This window comes from Ictalurus punctatus, chromosome 14 (genome assembly GCF_001660625.3).
Source record: "Ictalurus punctatus breed USDA103 chromosome 14, Coco_2.0, whole genome shotgun sequence".
Lineage (NCBI taxonomy): Eukaryota > Metazoa > Chordata > Actinopteri > Siluriformes > Ictaluridae > Ictalurus > Ictalurus punctatus.
This window is the reverse complement of record NC_030429.2, coordinates 10,792,586-10,809,074: the sequence shown is the minus strand read 5'-3', so window position 1 is coordinate 10,809,074 and position 16,489 is coordinate 10,792,586. Positions and strand designations below refer to the sequence as shown.

The 16,489-nt window shown below is 40.1% G+C and overlaps 1 protein-coding gene across 4 annotated transcripts in view; it reads left to right on the top strand.

The window, feature by feature from the left end:
• Positions 1-3,092: 3,092 nt before the first annotated feature.
• The window catches only part of rassf7a (Ras association domain family member 7a), a 34,290-nt gene continuing 20,893 nt past the window's right edge, over positions 3,093-16,489 (top strand). For 2 of the 4 annotated variants that reach the window (XM_017485858.3, XM_017485862.3), the window contains exon 1: positions 3,093-3,207. The gene's annotated coding sequence lies outside the window, so the exon portion shown is untranslated. The remainder of the gene's footprint in view (positions 3,208-16,489) is intronic. The other 2 variants (XM_017485859.3, XM_017485860.3) reach the window with 1 other exon arrangement.

Sequence of the window (16,489 nt, the reverse complement as noted above, 5' to 3'; positions counted from 1 at the left end):
ACAACAATAACTAATATTAGTATGATATGCAATATTTCAATATACAATATGTATCAATAATAATAATAATAATAATAATAATAATAATGTGCATCATAATCATAATAATAATAATAATCCTTCGGCAACAAACATATTGTTTTAGACATAGTTATATGTCTCTATGGAACAGTGGTTAGTAACCCTGTTCCTGGAAGGTAGATACTTTCCTGCAGGTTTCATCTCCAACCGAAATCTAACACACCTGTTAAATTTCATCAAGAACTTCTTAAGGCAATGATTGGATGGTCAGGTGGGCACTTTTATGGTTAGAGCTAAGGTCTTCAGGAAGGTAGCTCTCCAAGAACAGGGTTGGTGACCACTGCTATAGAGGTATTATCATAGATCCAATATTAAGGTAGTGCGTATTCTGTGCTTATCGTGAAATCTGAGTGCTTTGTTTCAACATCACCTCCCAAGTTAGAGTCTCTGTTGTTTCAAGTTTTGTCTTGTTATCTCTAATCTTTTGAGATATTGCCTTTCAGTACCAGGATTACATCAGTGAAAGACATTTCCAACAGGTGACAGTACAGCACAAGACGTCAGCAGCATTTGTTCTGATTGTAAATGTTTTGACTGGAACACCAGTACTTCCTGTCTCTTCATGTGGCATTTCATGTTGGTGCCAGGTGACCACCTGCATTGCTGCTGTTGGATTTTTTAACAAGTCGAAACCTGTGTCGCAAACCTCTAAATGTGTGTGTGTGTGTGTCAATCAAATATGCACAATCCAACCTCAAAACAGAAGCACTGTGTTGTATCTGTAAAAAACAACAACAACAACACAGCAGCCATGACTACATAGTATTCAGTCAGTTACCTGTCAAACACGTGCACCAGTTTGATTTGGCACCTAGGTTATAATTGTGTGGACATGATCCTATGTGTAATGATTGCCAGAACAAATATTAGCACCTATATCAAAGCATGCAAGGGTTTTTTTTTAACCTACTGAGTTAGTTTGGGTTTTAATCCAACATCTATCAACTAGGCCTATGATCCTCCACATATTTCTATACCTGCTTTAATCCCCACTTTTAAAGCTGATCTTTATTCACCTACAGCTGGTTCTTTTCTTTAGTGTGGCGTAAGAGCATGTCAGTATAGCATAGTATGCATAAATGCTTTAATTATGTATTTTTGGTGGCTTCTTGTTTGATTTTTGTAGAACAATATTAATGCTTATTTTACACATTTTACACAAGGGCACTTAAGCTAAAGAGCAAACATCCGCATGACTGCTAATATGGACACTGAAGTGAAAGAAATAATCATTACAATAAGTGATGTGTAACAAAGAACAGTGAACACAGGCCACAGAACACCAAAATCTGACTCAGGCTTTATTAGGTCAATGGTCTATTCGTTTTAAAACATGTGGAACAGTGTAAGATAGGTAAGGTCACTTTAAATGCCATGGCCTCTACAATTATTCACTTTTTACCAAATTATTTTGTACTTGACACCATTTTCATGTTTAAACTTATTTTATCAACACTGGCTAATGGTTTGCTACATTACCCACAATGGCATTCGACTACCTGCTATTAGTGTTGCCACTGGGATTTAGCCATTGCTTCATCTCTACATAAAATGAGTGATGCTGCAGTGCTTTACTCAATTAGTTGGTCCAGCTTTTTCACCTCCTCATCTGTACACTCTTCAAGTTCAACTTTCATGCTAATCATCATCTCATGGATCAGTAACTAGGCAAGCGAGTCTCAGTCAACTCTGAGCAACTGCATTGTATAGCTGCGCTACGTTCTAGAAGTTTGAGTCCAACTGTCTCCACTACTTCTACATTGGCTTTCTCATTATTAAGACATTGTGGCTGAGAAATGGTGAGAGAGAAAAGATTGAGAGAGCAGAGATTACATTACATACTGCAAGGGTTGAGTAAACAGCTGCTCAAGTACTGCCGGTGGTGCTACTAAAATTTCATAACAATTTCCATAACTACAGGAAGATGACTGTTCCTCAAAGTCATCCATCTTGGAATAAATTAGCTCGGGCATGCCGTATTTGTAACAACCAATCGCAGGCTTGGTCACGTAATGTGTTCATCCTTGGAGTTCGCGCAGCTGCCATGTGCATAATATGGCAAGCAAAACCTCTGCGTGATGTCTGTTTGCTCCACAGCTACATCATTCACAATATTTTACATGAAAGCCAGATGAAAACTGCTCCACAAAAAGTATATGAATGTGAATGTACACTGAAGCCTGTACTGTATTGTTTGTAGGAACTAGCAGAGAAACTGACTGTTATCCCTAATGTTTGAGATAGTTTAGTAAGAAATAACACACGACAGACCTTGCTGTTATACGAAAATAATGCATGCCGAAGTGGAGTGCTGCTACCTCTGAAGGGCGTTATTTTCATATAACAGCACGGTCTAGAGTGTGTTATTCCGCTTTTGCCAAAGTGAATTGCCAACAGTTACAATGTTTAATTTATTAATGAACAACACGTCACACATCTTAACTGATAATAGTTGGATTTAATGTTGTGGAATGCCTGAGAGACAAATTCGTTCCTGTTGTCACCTACGAAAACAGAAAGCATAACCAGCGACTGAGAGTGCTTACAACTGAGACCCCTTCCATAAAAACGTCAATGAATATATAAATTACTTTGTTAAACAAGAAGTTTTTAAACGTTTATTATTAGTCTTTAGATTTATTTGGTGCATCTGCTGTACACACCCCTGTGAATGTTCTGCTACTACAGAAACAATAACTTATTAGAAAGAGTGCATTAATATTAAGCTATCCTTCATGTCACAGCCTGAACTACTTCTGCTCTTATACGTAAATAATGTAGACCTTCTGACCAATCAGATTCGAGCATTCAACAGTGCCGTTGTATGCCCTGAACCCTGTGACGTCAGAGCGGGACACAAGCACTTCTTCAAAACTTCTCACAGGAATAATAAAAAATACCAACAAATTGTCACCAGAATTTCTAAGCACATCACAAATATTTTAATATAAAAATTAATTACGTGTTTTAGTGTGAATATTCCCTTTAAATAAAGCACGAAACGCTTCTCCTTTAAGACGTGCCATGGCAACCGGGTAGCGCGTGTTACCGTTCAGGACATTAGATGCGGCTGAGAGAGCAACGAGTCTCTCTGAGGGAAAGTGACGCGACTGGAGGAGCAAGTTGGTAAGTTCACAGCCGTATTTCACTTCAGCTTTTTTTGTAAACCGAACCGAAATGGCACCAGAGGCTCGCATTTCCACCTCTTTACCGAAGTAATTCGAGTGTAATGCGACGGAAAATGTGTTGGCTAAATTAGCGTGCAGTAATATTAGTGCTGTTGCTGTGCTAACGATAACGGACAGGTTTATAAACTGAGCTGCTGCGCTAGGAAATGAGCAGTTTACTTCGTGAAAGCTGAATTTGGCGTGAGAAAAAGGTGTGTGTGTGTGTGTGAGAGAGAGAGAGAGAGAGAGAGAGAGAGAGAGAGAGAGAGTGTGTGTGTGTGTGTGTGTGTGTGTGTGTGTGTGTGTGTGTTTGCGCTCGCGCTCGCGCGTGTGTCCCAACGCACTAGCTAGCCACGAATTGCAGCAGTGCACCTGTTAAAATCTCAGCTAGCTAGGATAGTTGCGTTATGAATTCCGGGCAAGTTATCTCAACTCCACTGCATTCACAGGTTTTAGCCTGCTCTCTGAGACTGTCGTGTGTGTGTGTGTGTGTGTGTGTGTGTGTGTGTGTGTGTGAGAGAGAGAGAGAGAGAGAGAGAGAGAGAGAGAGAGAGAGAGAGAGAGAAAGGGAGAGAAAGGGAAAGGGAGAGTGCGAGAGCGAGAGAGGTAGCTGAAGGTGTGTATGTTGCCTGGGAACGAACAGAGTCCTCAGCTGCAGCTACACTTCCCCCAGCTCCTGCAGTCCACTTCAGAGTTATTGGCACCCTTCAAAAGACCAAACCTTCATTCATATTTAATCACCACTTTATCCTGGTCCTACTGGATCTGGAAACCATCCCAGGAATGCTGGAGGTGAGGCAGGAACATGGCCTGCATGGGATGGCATCAAGCACAGGGCCACCACCACACACATGCATTCACTCCTACTGGCATGTTTATGGGAGATGGGATAAAATCGAGGAATTCGGATGAAACCCACGTGAACATGGGGATAACATGCACACAAACTCCATGCCGAGCTTGGGATTAAACTGGGTACCCTGGAGCTGTGAGGCGGCAGTTCTGCAGTGTGTACATTCTGCACCACCATGGTAGAAAGAAATAAAAACGGCTGTACAAAATAAACACTGCACACTAGGGCTGGGTGCTGTGACCTATTCGGCGATTCAATTCTTATTTATATGGCTTCGTTTTGAGTCAATATCGATTAGTTATCAGTATTTCATTTAAATTGTTAGTTTTGCAGACGTGGAATCCATATTTGTATACAAATGCTGGTAACTGAAACCCTCCTACTCAGCTATATTACTGAAATCCACATTTACATTAACAATAGGGCCCACTCAATTATGTTTAATTACTTTTACTTTGAGTAACAAACATTGTAACAAGAAATCATGCATAGAATTCACATGAGGTAAGTACAAACTGCACACTACTGTAAATAAATAAAAAACATGGTAAATGTTCAGGACAAGAGGCGAACTACAGTTAATACTCACATCCGCTCAAGTAAAGCACGCGCGTTAATAATCGATTCAGGGATTTCCCAAATCCATATCGTTTCGTTAGATTGAAGATCGATTAAAATCGGAGAATTGATATTTTTTACCCAGCGCTACTACACACAACGATTCACATTTTCTACTCCTAATTACTCATGAACTTTCTGTATCCTAAATTGGATTGGATTGGATTAACTACGAAAATTCCTTTATGCTGTTTAAACGTTTCTAAGCGTAAAATATAACGGTGCCTTTTTGATGAAAGGGTGCCAAAAATTCTGGAGCTGACCGTATAATGAATTCTGTCTGGACGTGTTACGTCTGCCGGATTCATTGAACGGGGTTCGGTGTACGGTATTGTGTTACATGATGATGTGCCAGGTGCTGAGTAAGCAGTAGGACAAAACCAGAGGCAGAGCGTTGCACACGGACTCTCTGAAGCCATAACCACATGTAAATACGCAGTTAGGAGTGAAGATGGCCAGTGCTCAGCTTGACTTATGATGCCGTGGATGTTTGACCTCATTCAGGCAATGCGGTGTTTTTGTAGTTTCAGTGGCTGCATGGACTTGTGATCTGCAGGAGGATGAGTGATGAAACGGGCTCCACTGTAATCACCTTACAACTTGTCTTTATGTTTGCATAATCTTTACCTCAAGCTGATGCATTAGGGGCACATGCTTATTACTGCAGTCTGTCAGGTTTGACTGTCAACAAGGAGATGGGTCTGTGTTCGAGGAAACCCTATACAAGTACATATGTATGTACACTGATTTAGTCATGTGATCTAAACCTGATGAAGCTTTTTCAGAGATGCAGTGTTTCTCGAGTGGTATGATCATAAATGTCCAGCTTTATTTTTGAGTATTGGGAGCGTGATGTTTGTTTTTTTCTGTCAGGATGTGGGTCAGTCATTAAGCCTTATATTACCAAGTTTAATCAGATTTAGTTTTTTTGTTTTATATGGAACGTCCGACATGCAGACGAGTCCCTGTTGCAATAGAAATCATATCAGAACGAGCGCATTAATATAAAGCTGTGATGCGTATTGCAGCCGGCACTACTGTCAGGGCTGCTGTTCAAGAAAATGAATCAACACCTCCTGACCAGTCAGAATCAAGACTTCAGCAGCGCTGTATTATAAGTCATCTTCTACTTGATTCCGATTGGCTGGAAGGTGTGCGTACACACTGTGTAATGCACAGGTAGTTCCGATCAGTTTATTCACCATTCTAAACTAATGCGCTGCCAATAAACAACAATCTGTAACCATAGTAACATTCAATTGCAGTAACATAGAGTAGTCCAACTTGCCGCTTCATTATTAGCAGAGGTGCAGCACAGACACAGGTAATTCACATGCGCATCTCTCTCTCTCTCTCTCTCTCTCTCTCTCTCTCTCTCTCTCTCTAATAACTTTATTATAATTTATTCAAATAAATGTAATCTTATTGCATTACTTTCTCTCTATATATGATTAGAGCATGTGGAATTTTAGCTCTAATGACCTGTGTATAAAGTAACCAACAAACATTTACCATTATTTTTGATATTTTCAGTAAAATTTTGCAATGCAAACATCAGTGACTGCTGTCACTTCTCAATTCTGGAAAGTGACCCTGGTATAAATGGGATAATCCATGGCTAGGTGTGTGTTACACCATTTTAATGCACACATAGCTGTGGATTATCTCTTGCTTACAACATTACTGTGAAAGCCTCCATGTAATTAATTCCATATTGAAATAACTTGCTATACTAATATGGCACTCTTTATTGATTGATATATTTAAATTATCAACTTGATTTGTTTATTTGCTTTAGTCTAGTTATTGTATAATACAAAGGCTTAAATCAAATGGTGTTTTTCTCCCTCACATTCTCTAAAGTCCTTCGCATTGAGTCATTTGTCCAGAGGCCATGCAGAATAAGAACAAAAAGGCTTGTGTACCAGCTGGTGATAGCACGTTACTTATTCAGACATCCCCCTTCACAATCTCACGCAGACACACGGTATACTGTACTCTGTGAACTTGGCATCAGTCCATTTGGGTGACCCCTTTCTTCAATCCTTTAGCACGCTTCTTTCGACTTTGGATGATATTACGTGTCCTCTCTGAAATCTACACACAGTTCCCACAGAGCTGTTGTAGCGTCTTAGGCTTTTTCCTGTGCTTAAAGCACTATTTAGAAATGAAGCATATGCAAAGATTATACATTTGTTACAGACCTTTTCAGTTATCTATCATGGCCAAATGACAGAGAATATAGAGGACGTGGCCTCATATTAGGAAATAAGACACTGGAGGAACTGAAATTTCCACAGTTTGTACATTACTGTAGCAGTTGTATATTTGCTGTAAACTGTTACTTGTTGTAAAACTGCTGCGTAAGTGGTATTTACTGAAAACCTAAATCAACCACACCCTCACTGTACAGCTCAGCTCAACCAGCACAGCCAGAAACCTTGGGGTGACCTTCAATGACAACTTGAACTTTTACAGACCACATTTCAACAGCTGCATGGTGCTGTAGGTTCATTCTGTACAACATCAAGAAAATCAGACCCTATCTGACTGAACAGGTTACACAGCTACTAGTCCAGGATCTTGTTTCCTCAAAACTATTGCAAGGCACTACTCTCGGGCCTCCCAGCCAGCTCCATCAAACCCCTTCAGGTGATTCAGAAAGCAGCAGCACGCCTCGTCTTCAACCCAAAAGAGACCATGTCACACCCATCTTCATCTCCCTCCACTGGCTTCTTGTAGCCGCCCGCATCAAATTCAAGGCCTTGATGCTCACGTACAAGAGCTTGTCTGGAACAGCACCCTCCTACCTCAACACTCTCCTGAAGGCTTACGTTCCCTCACACAACCTGCGATCAGTTAACGACCGACGCCTTTTTTTTTAAAAAAATATATATATCTCCCCCCTTTTTTCTTTTTTCTTTTTTTTTCTTCTTTTTTTTTAAAACTGCTCTGCACACTTTCCTTCTCTGGAACCCAATTATAAATCTTGTATGGTAGCACTACTTGTATTGTTCTCCGCTTGATATATCGCTTTGCTTGTATTTCCTCATTTGTAAGTCTCTTTGGATAAAAGCGTCTGATAAACGAACAAAAGTAGGCGTTTTTCAGGTGTTGGACCTGATTAATGCCAGTTACCTTGCGAGAAAAGCTAATTAACTATAACGCTATAGTTAATTAGCTGAGACTAATGAGAGATTTCTCACACGGCAGTGACACACAATTTGTAGGACAAGGCCAGAGTTTTAGGCTTAGCCATTTATATACTTTCTATCATACATTTCCTATTTAACATCCAAGCACAGCATTTTAAACATTAAACACTTTGTTACGCAACTAGCTGTCAAAAACCTTTTTTTTTTTTTTTTTTTTTTTTTTTATAGTTTCCTTTAAGGAATGCTGGCCTAAGCAAGTCCAGCATCCGTGAGAATGTTCTTAGACCGAGACAAATCACTTTGTTGTAACTACTGCTAAATTCTGGTTGGATTACAACGTTTGGAATTAGCATTAAAACCAGTGCCAACTGCGAGAACATCCCCAACTCAGAAAAGACCAGAAAGCAAAGGACTTCCTGCTTTTGTTTTTCAGAAGTCGCATTTCCATGCTGTGGTATATAATGTTAAAGATTAGACTATATTACCCATCTGCTTAATGGTAGCCTCACACCTTTGTATGTTCTCCTCATGCTTCGAGGGTTTCCTCCGGGTACTCCGGTTTCCTCCCTCAGTCCAAAGACCTGCACTGTAGGCTGATTGGAATGTGTATGTGATTGTGCCCTGCGAAGGGTTGACACCCCGTCCAGGGTGTCCCCTGCCTTGTGCCTCGAATTTTCCCATGACCCTATGTAGGACAAGCAGTACAGAAAATGGATGGATGGATGGATGGATGGATATTACCCATCTGTAACTGCTTATGCATGAATATGAATACCAATTTTTACCTAGTGAGAAACATCATAACACTTACTGCTGTGCTTTGGTTTGAAATGGGTAAGGAACACGATCTGATCACCTTCTCAGCATGTCTGACATTTCTGTTGCCATGTACATGTCAGAATGACCGATTTACAGCTGGCACTGAATGGAAAGCACACAGCTGTTACACCATTTCCACCCTTTTTTTGAATTGAGCCTGCACAATATTTTCTTTCAGCTCAAAAATCATTAAATGTCAAGCCCATTGTCTTAAAGGCATTGCATTTTTTTTTTTTTTTTTTTTTTCTTTTCCCAACGGCATTTTAAAAAAAAAAAAGTGTCTAGCCTGGTTTTTAAATGCAAAGATGGAGCTGGAAGGTAGAATCAGGTCTGTGGGATTGAGGTGAAAATGGAGACCCCACATGTTGGAAAGGCCCTTAACCAGAGAGAAGGAAGACAATAAAGTTAGGGGCTTGGCATGCCGGGCTGCTTCACTCAACTTTCTTTTGTAACTATCTCAGGCCTGCATTCCTTACCCCCCTCCGCCTTTTTTTATTTTATTTTTCTGTGCAGCGTGAACAGCAGCCCTGCTGTCATGTGACTTTTTGTCTCAACAATTGCCAGTGTTTGTCATTGGCCAGTGTCTTTGAAAGTGCATCGGTCTCCTGGGTAACGGAGCATGGCGGCACCACTTCACCTCACCCCCAACCCCTTATTTTTTCACGTCTCGCCGACAGTTTGTGACTCTTGGGTAAAGATTCACCCCTAAGCTACTTTGTCTAATCACACGAATGCTTTACCTTCTACAGAGTTAATAGAGGTGAGTAGATCTTCAGTATTGAATGCAAGAACAACGTTTAGTGTTTCAGGTTTGTGTCCCGTAGTGGCTAGAGGCTCAAGTGTTTTTAAAGAGGCTTTTCATTATTTATTACCAAGCCCTTCCAAGCGTCCTCAGTCATAGTCAAAGTTCCTTGTGTCTGTCACCATGGTAACAAAAACGAGTGGAATTTTCTTCAGAAGTGCATGACTGTCCTGACGAAACGATGTACAAAGACTGAGCGTTTCCTGAAGAAGCTTTACTTGGATTTCCTAATGTCGTCTTTTGACCTCGTTGAGACGTTAAATGCTAATATGATGTACTGGTTTTTGCTTTACATATGCATTATGGAGTGCCTTGAACTTTTACCCGCTACGTTTTTATTAGTATGTTTTTTTAAAAAAATGTTTAAAAAGGCACTTTATTGTGTCTTGCACCTTTTGGTGCAGCTCCAACTTTAAGCTGTTTCACAGCCAGAAGGGTAGAAATAACGTAGGAAAAACTTTGGCTGTTTAGTTTTATGGTACTTGTTGACACAATGATTGATTTAGTGCAGTATGTGGGGCCAAATACTAATAGTTTTCACATATGCAATGCACTACGACATAAAAACCAGAAGGCTTCAGTTGAGAAGACAGTTTGGAAAACACAATCCCAGTTCACTTGCATGAATGACCAAATGTAATCCACCCTGCGTTCACACCAGCATACACAACTGTTACTCATTTTCCATGAAAGTGAACAACACGGAGCTATGATTTTCAGTGTCTGCCTCACAGAGACCGAACAAGTGACCATTAGATTGAAATTTTTCTAGCTTCTATGCAAAGTAGGTATGATGCAGTAAAGTGATCAATTCAGTCAGCGCATGTTATATAGTATGTTTTATCCCCAGAAACATTAGTTGCTACCTGTGAAATACCTCGTATCTGAACTTTGTGCACACACACACAAGCAACACAAGAGACTTTCTGGTCACAGTGTACTGTGAGATACTGTGATGCATTCTGCCTTATTATTTTTTTATTTTGGATCAAGTAAAAGTTAGTGAATAAATTATTTGGCTGAGTTGCCAGTTTTGTCAAACTAATGGTGAAGAAATAAGCTAGTTTTATTCTACTGTTTGAACTGACTCTTAATTGATCTAGGTGCTTTTTCATGACTCAGAGTAAAGAACCCATATTTTCCCAGAGTTCTGGTAGGTTTTGTTTCCTCTGCTGATAAAACAGCTTAGACAAGCATGTATCCCATTGTGCTCGTTATTGCTGATCTGGTGCTGGTTTAGCTGGTCACCCAGAACGATCACACTCATTTGCAAACAAACATTCTGGTCCTGGATGCTTTGCTAAGCTGGTGTTTTTTTTTTTTTTTTTTTTTTTTTTTTTTAATTTTATTTTATTTCACCAGTTCTTAAACTATGGGAATGAGAAGACAGGAATGCCATACAGGTTCTTCTTAATGTTCTTGATCAACTAAAGATTGTGGCTGAAGAACTGTACATAAATTGCAATAGAATTGCTCGACTTTTTTTTTTTTTTTTTTTTTTTTTTTTTTTTTTTTGAGAAAACCAATAACACTGAACGTCTGATTGGATTACAACATTTGGAATTGGCATTAAAACCAGTGTCAGTTGTGAGAACCACCACCCCCCCCCCCCCCCCCAACTCAGAAAAGACCAGAAGCCAAAGGACTTCCCGCTTCTGTTTTGCAGAGGTCACATTTCCATGCTGTGGTATAGAATGTTAAAGATTAGACTATATTACCCATATGCTTAATGGTTAGCATGTAGCCTCACACCTGTTTTGTATTTTCTCCCTGTGCTTAGGAGTTTCCTCTGAGTACTCTGGTTTCCTCCCTCAGTCCAAAGACATGCGCTGTAGGCTGATTTGCATTTCTAAATCTGTGTCTATTTCAGCAATTATTAAAGTATGAGAATGAGAAGACAGGAATGCCATACAGGTTATTAATGTTCTTGATCAACTAAAGATTGTAATAGAATTACTCGACTTTTCTTTGAGAAAACCAATAACACTAAGCTTCTTGAGAATGCTCCAGACATGGTCGTTTTAATATCTCCAGTTCTCAAAGCTAACCTGTAAGTAGCTCCGACTCGAAGCAGGGCAGAATGTCAGTAAAAATATGAATATTTGGTTGCGAGCCAGCTGTTATTAAAACCTAAGCCAATGCTGATTGATCAGAAGCAAGATGTTACCGGCATGATGTCATCTTTGGCTGGCTGAACAGTCCTGAATTTCCTGCCTGCAGTGTGCCTGAGGTCTCACTGCCCCTAAGGACTGTCTCTTTCACAAATCCACCCACCAGCCATCACTTGGACCAACATTCTTCCATTATTAATTTCTCCCTCTAAACCCTGACTTCCAGCCCACTCCACGATCTCTTACTGTGTAGTCAACAGTAGACTCTTTTTATTCAGTTTCTGTTATTAGTAATGCATGCCTTGTATTTAGATTACAACCTAAAAGGCACCTGATTTATAACGAAAGAAAGGAAAGTGAGGGTTGCTGTGGTTAATATAAGCTGTGCTTTAGTCAGTGCTGTGCGTCTGTCAACATGGAGCTTTGATGGAGGTTAGGATGAATGTGAAGGCTTTTGAAAGAGTCATTGTTCTCCCTGAATATCTGCTGTGTCTGTTTGTGCTTGAGTGAAGGAAGGAGGGGGAGGGGGGGAGTCTCTGTTTATGTTGGAGAAAAAGAAAGAGAGATCAGATGGAAGAGAGGTGGGATGGAAGAGGCTTATCCTTTGAAGGTGGGTTTACATTGCTTTTTGTTCCTCATGACCCCTGAACATCATGCACCTGACAGGCCACGTTTTCTATAGCACACTTCCTGTCTGTTTGGAAAAAAAAAGAGGAGCTTTTCTATCACGTAGACACATGGTCTACTATCAACAAGACTCTCCCACTCATCTCACAAATAAAGTGAGTGTCTCTTTATCTAGAAACTAGAAGAAACTGGTCAAGAGATGAAAACAATGCTGTCCTCCCTCGGGCTCGGCCAATCCAGACCAGCACATTTTTACCATGTGCTTTACTGAAACTCTCTAGTTTTTTCCCCTCCAGATTTCTGTACAAATAGAGGCCCAAGAGAACAGATTTGTCATGTTTGTGCTGTAGATTGTGTTTGATCTTTCACTGATTGAGAGAAAATGGGATTCCTAAAAGGAAAAAAAAAAGATGGATTGTTTTTCTTTGCATCCTGCCACATGTTTACATAAAGAGTGTGTGTGTGTGTGTGTGTGTGTGTGTGTGTGTGTCTGTGTGTGTGTGTGTGTGTGTGTGTCAGGATGACCGGTTCAGAGCTGTGAATGTTTTGTGCTTGTTGTGTCGTCTTGCTCTTCTTTTCATCTTCTCTTGCCCTTGGTGTGACCTTGGCTGCTGCACCGCTCAGAAGAATGAAAGCTGTCTGAGCGTGACTCGCCACTGACACGTTCCAGCTGTCCTCATGCTCAGCTCCGGTGACTTTAACCGAATCTGCTTCCATTTTTAATACCGCTTTATTACATTTAATGTCTACGTCAGAACACCAGCCTGTTATTAGTACTAAATATTTCAAGAATTCCCCCTTCTGAAATATTGACCTTCAAATTTAGAGCAAATTTGTTTGTTTGTTTGTTTTTGGAAATTTCCGGCAAGACATCTGCTTAGCGTGCCACAAGAAAATGCCACATACCATTCCCAAAGTCGAATTCCGTGGTCTGCTGTTGTGCTTTAAAAAGACCGTCTGCTCCTCAATGCCAAGAGAGGAAATGTTGAACTTTCATTGTTAAGGCTTAGCCAGGGTTTATATTATCATGGTGATTTTTGTTTGGAAGCAAAATGAAAAGTGCACACTGTTCTGAAAGAACACACGGTATAATTTAGCATTACGCGGCACTGCTATCGTTGTGACCATAATGACAGAGTGAAGCTAAAATTATCTGCTCCGAGCGTAAACAGCAATCACGTGTCGCTACCTTGTTTTCTTCTTTTCCTCACACTGCTGTAAAAGTGAAGTCGATAAAAGTAAGAATGCTCTGAAGCCCGATCTGCTTTCATGCTTATGAGTTTTGGATTTTGTGCTTGGATTTATTTATTTATTTATTTATTTAGCTAGCTAGCTAGCTAGAACATGTTGCTTAGAGTGTATGAAATTTCACCAGAACACTTGCCTTACATGCTTGGTTAATTGTAATGCTATTACTAAACAAGCACCATTTTACAACCTAGTTTTGCTCACAGTGTATTTAGGCTGTTGGCCCACGTAGCAGTGGAGGTCTGGGGCGGATTCTTTAATGCACACCTGTGCACTCAGTAAAAAAAATCCTGCCTGTTTGACGCCCAGAGACATTTTCTCCACAGAGTGAAATTTGCGGTCAGGTTTAAACATGTAGGATTTATCAAAGCTCCTCTTATGACACCTGCTTTAACCGCCATGGCACAGATGTCATTCATTTCTTTTATAGACACGGATGTTCTTGTTCTGTAAACATTGTCTGTTGCAGAGATGTCAGGAAAGAATTACAGGGTTCCTGTTCACTCTGCCATTATGTGCTTTGTGCTCAAAGTAGGTGAGATAAGCTCTGTGAGATACGGTGTCTCGTTATGGAAATGGTATTGTTTAAAGCCTCATTACATTGCTCTCGCTGGTTCAGGTTTACTGATCACTTGAAGCAGAGTGGTCTTTGTTGAATTGGCTTTTTGTGCTAGGCTGTACTAAGAACCTTTTATTAAAAGCATATGACTATATTACTGCCTAATATATTTCCCCTATGTATGGAAACTTGGGACACCCTTTATCAGAGAATGTTACAAAAACATTTCTTGTGACTTGGCTCGGACTCGGGAACAGCTGACTCGAGACTTGGGCTCGGACTCGGGAACGGCTGACTCGAGACTTGGGCTCGGACTCGGGAACGGTTGACTCGAGACTTGACTCAGGAACGGCTGACTCGAGACTTGGCTCGGACTCGGGAACGACTGACTCGAGACTTGGGCTCGGACTCGGGAACGGTTGACTCGAGACTTGACTCGGGAACGGCTGACTCGAGACTTGGCTCGGACTCGGGAACGGCTGACTCGTCAGAAACAAGTCATTTTGGTTTGTCATTCCTGATTACATTTCCTCTTTACTACCCCACGTGTTGGTATCAAACAGTTTTTTTTTCTATTCATTCATTCTTCATTCAGTATGTACTGCAGCAGTAAATATCATAACAGTTCATCTATAAATGTCAAGCCAGCATTATTATAATGATAATGAGTCTTTGTTTATTACATATACATATGCACCGTCAAATTCTTTTCTTCGCATACCCCAGCATGTCAGGAAGCTGGGGTCAGAGCACAGGGTCTGATAAGGGGCAGGGAAGGGTTAAGGGCCTTGCTTGAGGGCCCAACATTGGCAGCTTGGCAGTGCTGAGGCTTGAACCTCCGACCTTCCGATCAGAAACACAGAGCCTTAACCGCCAAGCCAAAATTAACAACAAACAATAACAGCATAGTCAAGTCTTACCTTGTGAGAATCTTTGTGTGATTTAATTTGAAAAGCAATCAATTAATCCAAAGGGAAGCTGCGGTGATGCACAGCTGTCAGGGGCTTGCTCACTGACCATTTTCAAGAACTACAAATGTTTCCATGTCCTTTTCATCTGAGGAATCAGGAGAGGAGTGGGCACAGGCTCATCCAAACTGTAAAGATGGGTAAATACCTATTGAGAGAATACTTCATAATATTCAGTATGAATTATATATTACAGGTAGACAATCATGTACACAAGATTACACTTTGATGACAGAAGAAGCACAAACAATATGCATTATTTATGGTGATCCTATTAAAGTGTGTGTGTGTGTGTGTGTGTGTGTGTGTGTGTGTGTGTATATTAGAGCTGCAACAACTAATCGATAATCGATTATGAAAATTGTTGTCAATGAATCTCTGTATCGATTAGTTGGTCTGCGCACGGTACAGGGGAGATTTACGCATTACGTTACTTCTGTTCCGAAAACACGCTTTGGAGAATAAATACTAAAGTTGTGTCCCAAATGAAGTACTGTACACTTACACTATACATCATGTACTCTAGTGCAGTGTTTCCGCTGAACCTTAGTGGTCAGTGGTGAAACTGCAGGAGGTCGTTAGGAAAGTTTTAAAAATGTTTAAATATAATTTTTTTGTTAAATGTATCAAAATATATTCAAATGATTTTTAAAGTTAATCAATTTGGTTATTCGCGTGCATTCACAAATATCACGTTAGCTGAGCTGACGGTCATTCATTGATGGATTTATTTTAAGTTTATTTACAAATGAAATGATAATTTGCAAAAACCTATGAGGTGGTAGACAAGTTCAAGTGTCGCATTGATGGATAAAATAAACAAAAGATAATTCTGAGAGTCAAACTAAATGTCACACCAACAATAAAATGTCATTGAACCTGATATTTGAACCAATCCCTGGGGAATGACCAGTTCTAAAAGTCAACCAGGGATTGCTAGGACTGTAGAATTCAGTGCTTTTTGTGCATCCATAAAACGTAATGCATAAATACTACATGTATGAAATGTATAGACCTGCTATGGGGTTCCTCCTTAATCTATCTTTGCTGCAGCAGCATGTTTCTTTATTTCAGTATGTTGATTATTTTAGCTGAGTAAGTTTTAGCACATGCTCAGCTGTGTGTGTGTGTGTGTGTGTGTGTGTGTGTGTGTGTGTGTGTGTGTGTGTGTGTGTGTGTGTGTGTGTGTGTGTGTGTGTGTGTGTGTGTGTGTGTTATTTTTATATATAATAAAAAAATTGGGAAGGGGGGGGAGAAATTGGAAAAATGTGCATGTAGTGAGATTGTGTAAGTTCACATTATTTTTTCAGTATATTTCCATATTGTAATTTTATATTGCATATGGTAATATTCTGTGTTTGAGCTTAACGAGAAACAATATTATAACTTTTATTTTCTACACTACAGTAGTAAGGGCAGGGTTGTATTCTAATGAGAAGTGATGAGTCATAGTTTTTGAGAAAACAGTTCCCTTTTTAAGG